This window comes from Saimiri boliviensis, chromosome 2 (genome assembly GCF_048565385.1).
Source record: "Saimiri boliviensis isolate mSaiBol1 chromosome 2, mSaiBol1.pri, whole genome shotgun sequence".
In the NCBI taxonomy this organism is placed as follows: Eukaryota; Metazoa; Chordata; class Mammalia; order Primates; family Cebidae; genus Saimiri; species Saimiri boliviensis.
The window spans coordinates 22508554-22520146 of NC_133450.1; the positions used below are offsets into that span (position 1 = coordinate 22508554).

The 11593-nt window shown below is 42.2% G+C and overlaps 2 pseudogenes; both read right to left on the reverse strand.

The window, feature by feature from the left end:
* Nucleotides 1-4145: 4145 nt before the first annotated feature.
* Nucleotides 4146-4744, reverse strand: LOC101038822 (peroxiredoxin-1 pseudogene; annotated as a pseudogene).
* Nucleotides 4745-8822: 4078 nt separating this feature from the next.
* On the reverse strand, nucleotides 8823-10774 carry LOC101031952 (60 kDa heat shock protein, mitochondrial pseudogene; annotated as a pseudogene).
* Nucleotides 10775-11593: the final 819 nt, after the last annotated feature.

Here is an 11593-nt window from a genome sequence, read left to right on the forward strand (position 1 = left end):
TGGGAGGTGGTCAGACTGATTTCTTGCACACAGGATTTTGAGGCTTACAGTATGAGACAAAGTTGCAGGATCCGTCAGAGGTCCTGTATATGTTCAGGTCTGGTGGTGTGATAGTGACTGGGGCAAGAGTGCTATTGGCAACCTCCTAAACAGACTTTTGCTGCATACTACTGCTATTGCACCCTTCCAATCAATTCCTTTTCTGCTTGAAATAATCAGAGTCCGTTTCTATTGTTTGCAACCAAGAAAGAAAAGTATTATTTATGCAAAGTATGTCTTAAGAATCACCTTTGCCTTGTAAGAGTCTTTTACGTTCACAATTACCCCTTCTTCCCATTAGGCATGTAGTATTCAAAAATCTTCAGTGAATTACCAAAATAGTGATACTTGTAATAGCAGCATCACAATTGTGATTGGCTGATTATTTTTGAACATGAAAGAGTTTGTTACATTTAAGCCCATTACATATTGTGTCATTCATGTATTCTGCAAATACTTGAGTACCTACTATGTGTACCATGACAACTAGATCCATATTTCAAACCCAGCACAGTCTTGATGAAGTGACTGGTTGGTAGAATTGAGAGTCCCTTCAAGATTCTTTATCCCTTGTATAGCCTCTCTCTGGAGGCCAATCTGGGGCTCAGTGTATGAGGCCACTGGAGGTCCATTTGTAGGAGATGAAAGAGCACAGAGATTCCGAAAGTCCTTGACATCTCCCTGAACTTGTTCTAGCACAAGTCTGCCTTGATGTACTTTCCAAGACTTCCTCTCCTTCTTGGTGTGAAATATACAAGGACCCTGTGCTCTATCTTGAGATGGTACTCAGTTTATAAGTTCTCTATTATAAAGAGTGTGTGTGTGCTATATATACTCCGTGTTATTTTCATGTTCTTAAAGCCTCCTTTTTGACATGCTCCATGTATTCTGGAGCCTTTCCATAGAATTCACCTGTCACAACCGAGGCTATGTGGGGAGTCCCTGTTCTCAAGGATGGCATTACAGGTGGAAGAAGGACACTGAAAGATTTTACAGACACAGCTTTTGTGGAGCAGAGAGAAGTGTTTGGAAATACTGGTTTTGGAGTATGCAGCAAGTATGAAGAAAAGGGATGGGGACTCGGAATAAATATTAATCTTGAGTGCAAAATACATTGCCTGTTTTTTCAAATACAGTAGCCTTGAAGGTGGTTATTTTTATCTTCATTTTACAGATGAGTTGATGGAGCTTTGTGGAGGCCAAGTGTTTGGTCTAAGACCACACAGCGAGACCATAGTTTGAAGATAGGGCAGATTAGCAGAGTGAGGTCAAGATACTCCATCCCTAGCTTAGAATGAGATGGGTCTTTCCGTCACCTCAGTTTTCAGGAACAAATGGTTTCCGTCTCAGCTAAACCTGTTAATAAGAGGCTGTGGCCTTGCAGCAACCTGGTCTCTTGTTTCTGTTTGGAGGAGATATTCTGGAGACAGTTCTTCACTCTCCACAGTCTGAACTCACCACTCTGAAAGACAGAGAGACAAATAAGAACACTGTCTGGGACCATGACAATAAAGTCCTTCTGAAGAGTCATTCAGTGAAGACTTGAGGATTGGCAAAGTGGTCAGCTGTGTTTTTGTTCTCTCCTAATAGTTCAATGAGTTAAAGGAAAAGAGTGTTTTCAGGGGAAAAAAAATCAATATTTTTGTTTGCTTGAAGGAGAACTGTCTAACATCACCGCATATCACTTCTCTTCTGGTGAATCTGATGGTGAAATAAGTTTATTCCTAAGGGAGCTCCCTAATGCAATTAAAGTGACCGTGGTATCTGCGGTTCCATGGCAGGGTGCATCAGAAATATAGGAACTTTGAGACGAATGCCCTGTGGTTATTATTATAGTCTGAATGTTTCTACCCCCCAAATTCATATGCTTCAATTCTAACCCAAAGGGGTGTTTTTGGGCAGTTAGGGCATAATGCATGTTTGAAGAGACTCAGAGAGCTCACTAGCCCCTTCCACCATAGAGTGCAACAGGGAACAGACTCACCGTACACCAAATCTGCTGACTCCTTGATCTTGGACTTCTCAGCCTCCAGAACTGTGAGAAATAAATGCTAATTGTTTAGAAACTACCTACTTCATGGTATTTTGTTACAGCAACCTGAACAGACTAAGACAGTTATTGAAAAACCCCACTTTAATTTAAATACGTGAGCATGGGAGCCCACATTGCTGGATGGCCTTGTGGTAGAGCTGTCAAATCCTGCTCTTGGCCTATTTTGCAGTAGTGTTGTGCCCAGGGAGGGGAGCAGTCAGTCCTGGAGGCTGGACAAGAAGGAGGTGAACTGCTGGCCGAGAATATAAACACAATTATAATCAAATTGATTAAATTTGTGCCAACAATCCTAAACTATGTCAATGATAAAGCACCTTCCCATGAGAAATAATTTTTTTTTCTAATTGGTCTAGTTGCTATAGTTAGTGTTGAGAGTTTCTTTCCTTTTTTTTGGAGACGGAGTCTCACCTGGTCACCAGGCTGGAGTGCAGTGGTGTGATCTCAGCTTACTGCAACCTCCACTTCCTGGGTTGAAGCGATTCTCCTCCCTCAGCCTCCTGAGCTGCTGGGACTACAGGTACATGCCACCACGCCAAGCTAATTTCTGTATTTTTAGAAGAGACAGGGTTTCACTATGTTGGCCAGGATGGTCTCGATCTCTTGACCTTGTGATCTGCCCACCTCAGCCTCCCAAGGTTACAGGCATGAGCCACCACACCCAGTCTTCCATTTTTAAAAAATATACATAAAAGTTACTATTTTAGCTATTTTTAAGTGTACAGTTCAGTGGCATGAAACTCATTGGTTTTAATAAAATATTTGTTGGCTTCAATTTTTTTTTTTTCTTTTACATTTCACATACATGAAGTAAGCCAATCACAAAAAGATAAACGCTATATAATTCCACTTACATGAGGTTATGTACAGTGGTCAAATTCTTAGAAACAAAAAGTAGAATGGTGGTTACCCAGGCTGGAGAAAGCAGGAAATGAGGAATTGTTCAATGGATATAGAGACTGTGTTTTGCAAGATGAAAAAGTTCTGGAGATCTGTTGTACATCTATGTGAATCTTCTTAACACTATTAAACTGTGCAGTTGAAATTGACTAAGATGGTAAATTTTGTGTGTGTGTGTGTAGCAAAAAAAGAAACATGCAAACTGTGAAGTTCAATCATTTGTTTGGTAAATGCACTTTTTTTTTTGAGATGGAGTTTCGCTCTTGTTACTCAGGCTGTAGTGCAATGGCGCGATCTCGGCTCACCGCAACCTCCGCCTCCTGGGTTCAGGCAATTCTCCTGCCTCAGCCTCCTGAGTAGCTGGGATTACAGGCACGCGCCACCATGCCCAGTTAATTTTTTTTGTATTTTTAGTAGAGACGGGTTTTCACCATGTTGACCAGGATGGTCTCGATCTCTTAACCTCGTGATCCACCCTCCTCAGCCTCCCAAAGTGCTGGGATTACAGGCGTGAGCCACTGCGCCCGGCTGGTAAATGCACATTTTAGTCCATACATGAAATGCATTCATTTTATGATTATTACTGAAAGTAATTGTGTCATATAAGATAGGAAGAAGTGTTAAGAAATGAAATGTTCTGGGTGTCAAATATGGTAGAAACTTGAAATCAGAGGAATCGGAGAGTCAGAAGTAGATCCCGTTCCTTTTATTTTTCTGAGACAGAGTCTCTGTCACTCAGGCTGCAGTGCAGCAGAACCATCTAGACTCACTGAAACCTCCATCTCCCGGGTTCAAGTGATTCTCCTGCCTCAGCTTCTCGAGTAGCTGGGATTACAGGTGTCCACCAACACACCCAGCTAATGTTTGTATTTTCAGTAGAGATAGGGTTTCACCATGTTGGCCAGGCTGGTCTTGAACTCCTGACCTCAAGTGATCCGCCTGCCTCGGCCCTCCCAAAGTGCTGGGATTACAGGCATGAGCCACTATGCCTAACCAGATCCTATTCTTTAATTATTTGAAAACAGCACTTTATTTATTTATTTTATTTTGTTTATTTATTTTTTTGAAGTCTTGTGTTTTACTCATGGGGGAAAAAAATACAAAAGAGGTTTCGTTCTCATGGCTGCCCACTGCAAGCCTAATATAAACAGCCCACTCACTTCTGTTTGGAGAAATATTCTTTACTCTTTGGACATCAGGCTTGATGGTATCACTGCCAGGTTTCCAGCCAGCTGGGCACACTTCCCCATGTTTGTCAGTGAACTGGAAGGCCTGAACTAGTCTGAAAGTCTCATCCACAGAACGGCCAACAGGGAGGTCATTTAGAGTGATCTGCCAAAGAATACCCTTATCATTAATGATAAAGAGGCCCCTGAATGAGATGCCTTCATCAGCCTTTAAGACCCCATAATCCTGAGCAATGGTGCGCTTTGGGTCTGATATCAAAGGAATGTTCATGGGTCCCAGTTCTCCTTGTTTCTTAGGTGTGTTGATCCATGCCAGGTGACAGAAGTGAGAATCCACAGAAGCACTAATCATTTGGCAGTTGAGTTTCTTAAATTCTTCTGCCCTATCACTGAAAGCAATGATCTCTGTGGGGCACACAAAGGTGAAGTCAAGAGGGTAAAAGAAGAACACAACATATTTTCCTGTGTAGTTAGACAGGCTGATATCTTTAAACTGACCATCTGGTGTAACAGCTGTGGCTTTGAAGTTGGGGGCAGGGTGCCCAATTTTAGCATTTCCCGAAGACATCTTCCTATCAGCTTATTGGATATGCTGGTTTCCAATGCCTGGTCTCCAACCGCACGCCTTGGCCTCCCAAAGGGAACACTTTATTAAATACAGACATAGTGGCATGGTGGAGAAAGCATGGGCTTCACAATTGGTTATACTTGAATTTGAATTCAGGCTCCACTCTCTCCTTGGCAGACTTTGGACAAGGCATTTAGGCCTTTTGTCTGTTAAACAAGAATAACCATATCTCCCTTGTAAGGGTGTTTTTGCCATGGATAAGGAGTGTAGAGCACATAGCACAGGTTTAAGCACAGAGTAGGCGTGACACGGGCTAGTTCATTAGTTTCCTATGGTTGCCATAACAAATGACGACAAACTGGGTGGCTTAAAGCAACAGAATACATTTTGACTCTTTGTCTTCTCTTCACTACTGGGTTCTGAGAATTGGTTAGACTTTAGAAGCTCCTCAATTTCAGTATTTTCTTGGCCCTAAGTCTTAGCAACAGAAATAAAGTTTATGAACAGGAATGGCTTCACTGCATGTGAAGAGGCCTTTCTTTCTGAGGAACCCTGGACTTAAAGGAAGACAAGGGGCGAAGATGAGAATTCTGGAGGGAGATGTTGTCCCCAGGCGAGGAAGTTTAAAGGAAAAGAATAGATCCCTGACAGGTTATAAGCATATTCAAGAAAAGGATGAATTAGAATGAGAAGCTAGGTGGCCCAGTCAAGTGCTAGGTGGAGAGATAAGGTCTTCACCTCTCTTGTCTGGTTTTCGCTGAACATTTTTTTTTGCTACCTTTTGCTTAGGTTTTCTTTTGAGCTTTAAAGTACCCATTGTGAATTGTTCTGACTCTCACCTTGGCAGAAAACGTTTTGTTTTGCTACCATCCAGGCACAACCAACCCTACTGATATCATTGCTTTTGTCTTTTCGTAAAGAAGGGAAGCCAGCCACAGCTCTGTGTTTTGGCATAAGATTTCAATTTGCCTCTCATCTGGACCTGGACATCGGGAAAGAGGAGTGGGGTTGGCAGAAAGGGAGGAAGGGTCATAGTCATTACCAGTGCTATTGATGATCTGATCTGGAACAAAGGATCTTTTTTTCAGAGTGGCTCTGGGGTGGGAGAAAGAAAAATTATCCTCCATAGACCACCAGCCCAGCTCCTTGTTGCTTACTGAGGAGTGAAAGAAAGGGAGCCGCGGTGGGATCTCTCAAATAGCACGTAGCTGCTCTGAAACAGGGAGTAGACTTGCAGCTGTCCTCTCTGAAGCTCAGTTTTCAAACTGCACTCCAGAATGGCAGAGCCAAATGCCATGGCTATTGCTCAGTGTTGCTTTAGTCCTTCCCTTGGCAGAGAGGTGCAGAAAGGTTACCTGTGTGAAGTACCTACTCATAAAAAGGACTCTTAGTTGCATGGTATAGGAACCCAACACCACCTGGCTTGAGCAAAAACAGATATGCAGTGACTCATTGAACTGGGATACTAGCTTCAAGCAAGCCTAGAAACCAGGTTTAACTGAAGTTAGCAAGGTGCTCTTTCTAGCTTCATCTCTTAGCCCAGCCTCGTTTGAAGTTTTAATCTCACGTTTGTCTACCCTTGACAGACTCCTTCCATTTCAAAAGAAGATGGTGGCTACCCGTGGCCCTGCATACATATCCTTAGAGTTTGTGAGCCAAAAGAATTACTTATTTTAGCTTTCTATATTGTAACTTTTGTTGAAGTGCACCAAACTGGCCTGGCTTGGACCTGTGCACAATCCTTGGACTAATCACTGTATCCAAAAGAATGTAGGTTCATAATTGTTTTAGTCCATTATCACACTGCTGTAAAGAAATACCTGATGCTGGGCAATTTATCAAGAAAATAGGTTTAATTGACCCACAGTTCTGCATAGCTGGGGAGACCTCAGGAAACTTACAATCAAGCAAGGTGCATCTTACCATGGCGGAGAAGGAGAGAACAAGAGCAAAGAGGGAAATGCCACACTTATTTTATTTTTCTATTTATTTTTAATTTCTGAGGTATATGTGCAGGATGTGTAGGTTTGTTACATAAGTAAAAGTGTGCCATGGTGGTTTGCTGCACCTATCAACCCATTACCTAGGTGTTAAGCCCAGCATGTATTAGCTCTTCTCCCTAGTGCTCTCCCCGCTGCCCTCCCACAACAGGCCCCGTGAGTGTTGTTCCTCTCCCTGAGTCCATGTGTTCTCATTGTTCAGCTCTCACTTTTAAGTGAGAATATTCGGTGCTTGGTTTTCTGTCCCTGCATCAGTTTGCTGAGGATAATGACATTCAGCTTCATCTATGTACCTGCAAAGGACATGATCTCATTTCTTTTTATGGCTGCATAATAATGTTCTATGATATATATGCACCACATTTGCTTTACTCAGTCTATTATTGATAGGCATTTGGGTTGGTTGTGGCATGCTTTTAAACCATCAGATTTCGTGAGAACTCACTCACTATCACGAGAACAGTAAGGGGAAAATCCGCCCCCATGATCCAGTCACCTCCCACCAAGCCCCTTTCCTGACATGTGGGGATTACAAGTACACATGAGATTTGGGTGGGGACACAGAGCCAAACCATATCAAGAATTGTCCCAAGTTGGTTCACATGCCTACTTCTACACAAAGACAGCAGGGTACACACCATTATTGTCAACTTGACCAGGACCACATCAGGGAAAGAACACATCTTCAAGCAAAAGTAGTTACAGTTTCTTTTATTCACTCATTCATTCATTTGCTAATCCAGTATATCCAAATTACCAAGAGCCTACAATGTGACAATATTCACTATTACAGGTGCTAGGGATATGGTAAGAGCATAACAGACCAAGTTCCTGCTCTCTCAGAGCTTACATTCTAGTTGGGAAAGACAGGTGATTAGTAAGTAAAATTTTAAAATTAATAAGTAGATAAATACGTAAATGATAAGTGCCACTGAGACCAGAGAGGGACAATGAAATACGCAGTGTCCAAGGGAGTGAGTACTACTCTAGGAAATGTGACTGAGGAAGTCTTTTCCGAGGAGATAACACTTGAGCTGAAACTTGAAGGATGAGGAGAAGCCCAACTTTGCTAAACTCTGAGTGTGTTCCAGGAAGAGGAAATAGCCGGTGAGAAAGAGCTTGATTATTTTGTTCACTGATGCACCTTCAGAGTCTAAAACATGACCTGGCACATAGCTCACTACATATTTCTGGAATTAACGAACTGAAGGGAGGCCAGGATGGCTGCAGTATTGTAAACTAGACGGAGAGTAATAGGAGATGTGGGCGGAGAAGCAGGAAAGAGCTAGAAATTAGAGCTTATAGGTTTTGGTGATAAAGGCATTGGATTATCTTCCGACTGCAATGGGAATCTGCAGGAGAGCTTAAAGCTCTCCAAAAGATAGGGGATTTACTTCAATTTTGTGTTTTTTAAAAAATCACTATTTCCAAAAGGAGGAAGATGGGGTATAGTATCAGTCAGAAACAATAGCAACTACAATGACCTTCTGAGTTCAGGCCCTGCAGTTGGCATTTTCTTATCCATGCGTGCCATCCTCACCTCAGCTGGAGAACAGATGCTGTTCCCCGCAGCAGGAGTGGAACACGCTGCTAATTAAAACAGGAAGTGGATGGTCTTGTATTCTCCAAGGAGACAAGGAGAGGGTAGCATAATTCATATAGTGAGAGTGATGAGTCTTTTTTAAACTGTAAACAAATTTTTATTACACAGTTTGTCACATAATTGGATATTTCCCTACTTTGTACATAATTATTCTCACTCTCCACAGAAAAGCTGCTTAACTTCTTATCTGGTGGTGGCAAGCACTAGAATCCTGATTTTAACAGAATAGTAGTGAAAATGCCTCAGTGATTTAAGCTGAAAGCAGTACATTAATACATCGCTCTTGTACCTAGTATTAGGAATGTACAAATGTCTCTTCATTCAAAAATACAAAATAAACTATCTGTAGGCATGGACAACAACAGCAATAAATCATTATATAGTTTCTCAACTGAAACTAGTAACTGATGGTTCCAGTGATGTCTTAAACATCAGCCAGACTTTTCTTCATTTTCTTCAACTGACTTCTCTGAAGTTATTGGTGAGGGACACTGCCTTGGGCTTCCTGTCACAGTTCATTAATAAAGGTAAAGCACTATTCTAGGAGTTAGAACATGCCACCTCCCATACCACCCCAGGGTCCTTCTCTTCTTTAGGAATTTCTGTGACTACAACTTCTGCTGTAGTTAACAGAAAGACCACACCAGCAGCATTCGATAAAGCAGTTCTCACAACCTTTGTGGGTCAATGATTTCTTTTTCTATCATATTCACAAAATCTCCGACCGTAGCATCGTAACCAACTTCTGAGGAAGTTTGTATAATTTTCTCAACTATCAAAGATCCTTCAACACCTGCATTCTTAGCAAAGGTCATTGCTGAAATTTTGAGTGTTCTTTAATAATTTCTCTACCAATTTTTTGAACTTCATTAGCTGGAGTCAGTAAGTCCAAGACTGGAATGCACCAAAGCAGGGCACAACCCCCTCCCCAAACAACGCCTTCTTCAGCAGCAGCTCTTGTAGCATTAAGGGCATCTGTAACTCTTTTTATTCACTTCAGCATCACTTGTCCCACCAACCTTCAGCACAGCTACACCATCTGAAAGTTTTGCCAGCTGTTCATTCAGTTTTTTCTTTTCATATTCAGTAGTTGTGACATCTGACTGCTTAATGACTTCTTGAATATGTTTTTCAATTTGAGCCTTGTCACCTTTTCCTTTTAAGCACACAACATCATCTTTGGTCAGAATGACCTCTCTGTCTCAAAAAAAAAAAAAAAAAAAAAAAAAAAAAAAAAAAAAAAGAAAAGGAAAGAAAAAAAAAATGATCTCTCCAGCTTTTCCTAAGTCAAGAGGCTAAACATCTTCAAGATTTAGGGTCAGCCCTTTCTCTGCAAACACTGCACCACCAGTAGCAATACCTGTATCATTAAGCTGGTTCTTCCTATTGTCACCTTACCCTCGAGCCTTGACTGCCACAACCTGAAGACCAACCTATAGTCTATTCAAGATGAGTGTACTTAGAGCTTCTCCATCAACGTCTTCAGTGATTATGATCAAAGACTTATGGTGAGCATTGGCAATTTCAAGAGCAGGTACAATGGACTGGACACTAGAAATGTTCTTTTCACTCAATGGAATATATGCATCCTGGAACTTCCATTTCCGACCTTTTGATGTGTTAATAAAGTATGGAGAAATATAGCCTCAAACAAACTTCATGCCTTCAATAATTTCTAGTTCACCATTCAGTGTTTTTTCATCCTTTACTGTGATGACACCCTTTCTTCCAACCGTTTCCGTTGCATCAGCGATGGTATTGCCAATTCTCTTTGTCTCCATTTGCAGAAATTGTAGACACCTGTGCAACAGGTTTAGCCTGCCTTTTAAGTTCAGCAATTACAGCATCAACAGCTAACATCGCACCTGTCCTGATTTCCGCAGGATTAGCACCTGTGCTAATCTTCTCGAAGGCTTCCTTGGCAACAGAGCGTGCCAGTACAGTAGCCGTGGTAGTGCCATCCCCAGCCGCTTCATTTATGTTATTGGCCACATCTTGAACAAGTTTATTGCCAATATTTTTATATTTATTCTATAAGTCAATTGACTTTGCAACAGTCACATCATCTTTTGTTACTTTAGGGTTTCCCCAGCTCTCTTCAATAATCACTCTTCTTCCCTTTGGCCTCAATGTAACAGCTACGGCATCAGCTAAAAGGTCTACACCTTGAAGCACTAAGGCTCAGGCATCTGCAACAAATTTTACAACTTTGGCATACGCCCGAGTGAGATGAGGAGCCAGCACCCTAGACACCGGTCTCAGCGGCAAAATACTGGGATAACCGAAGCATTTCTGCGGGGCGGCGGCAGGGTACGGCGCGGTGAGGCAGGTCGTCAGCGGTGAGTGAGGGCGAGTAATGAGCCCTTCTACTGCGCTCTTCTCCTTTAAGACGTTGATGAGTGATGGAACTACTTCTGGAGATGTCATCCTGTAAAGACTGATGTCACAGCTTCTCCTGTGTTCAGGGTTAGGGCTAGGAAATAGGGGGAAATAGCCCTTTATTTTCAAAGCATCTTAATGACTTTCTTTTGTTGGCATGTAAGTTTCAGAAAGTTCAGGGTAAGGGGTGGAGAGAAGAAACTGCTCTGTTTGAAAATGACTAGAGACTGTGGGAACTTGAAGGCTGGGTGCAGAAGGAAGACAAATAGAGAGCTGGTTTTGAGCCACATGAGGGAAGTGTGAGGGTACTCAAAGAGAAAAAACAGCCAGGGAGAACATTCCATGATCAACGATGGTTGAGGGACTCCTGAGGACAGCAATGTCTAAAATTCAAATTTAGACCATGTGAGAGTGCACCCCCCACCCCCATCACCATAAGTCTCCTTTTTTCTTAAACCTTCAAAATATGGTTTGATAAATTCAGAAGGCTGTCACTGTGGTGGTTTTGGGAAATTAAAAGAAAAAGGAGTTGCGGTATGTGTTGGGCTAGTGAGGATGAAGAGAAGACAAAGCTGCAGGAGGCAAGATGGAAGTGGGATTGAAGGGTCCGTGGGTCACAGAAATCTAAGTAGGTCACCAGGAGAAGCATAAGGTCCTCGGAGCCGTTTGGGGTGGGAGCCAGCATGCTGTATTCCTTGCGGTATTTGGGTGGGGGCTGAAACTATCTTAGTTTAGAAATCAAGGATTACATTGCTGTAATCCCAGCACCTTGGGAGGCTGAGGCTGGTGGATTGCTTGAGCCCAGGAGTTCAAGTTTTGTATTTTTTATACAGAAAAAATACAAAAATTAGCCAGGTGTGGTGACAT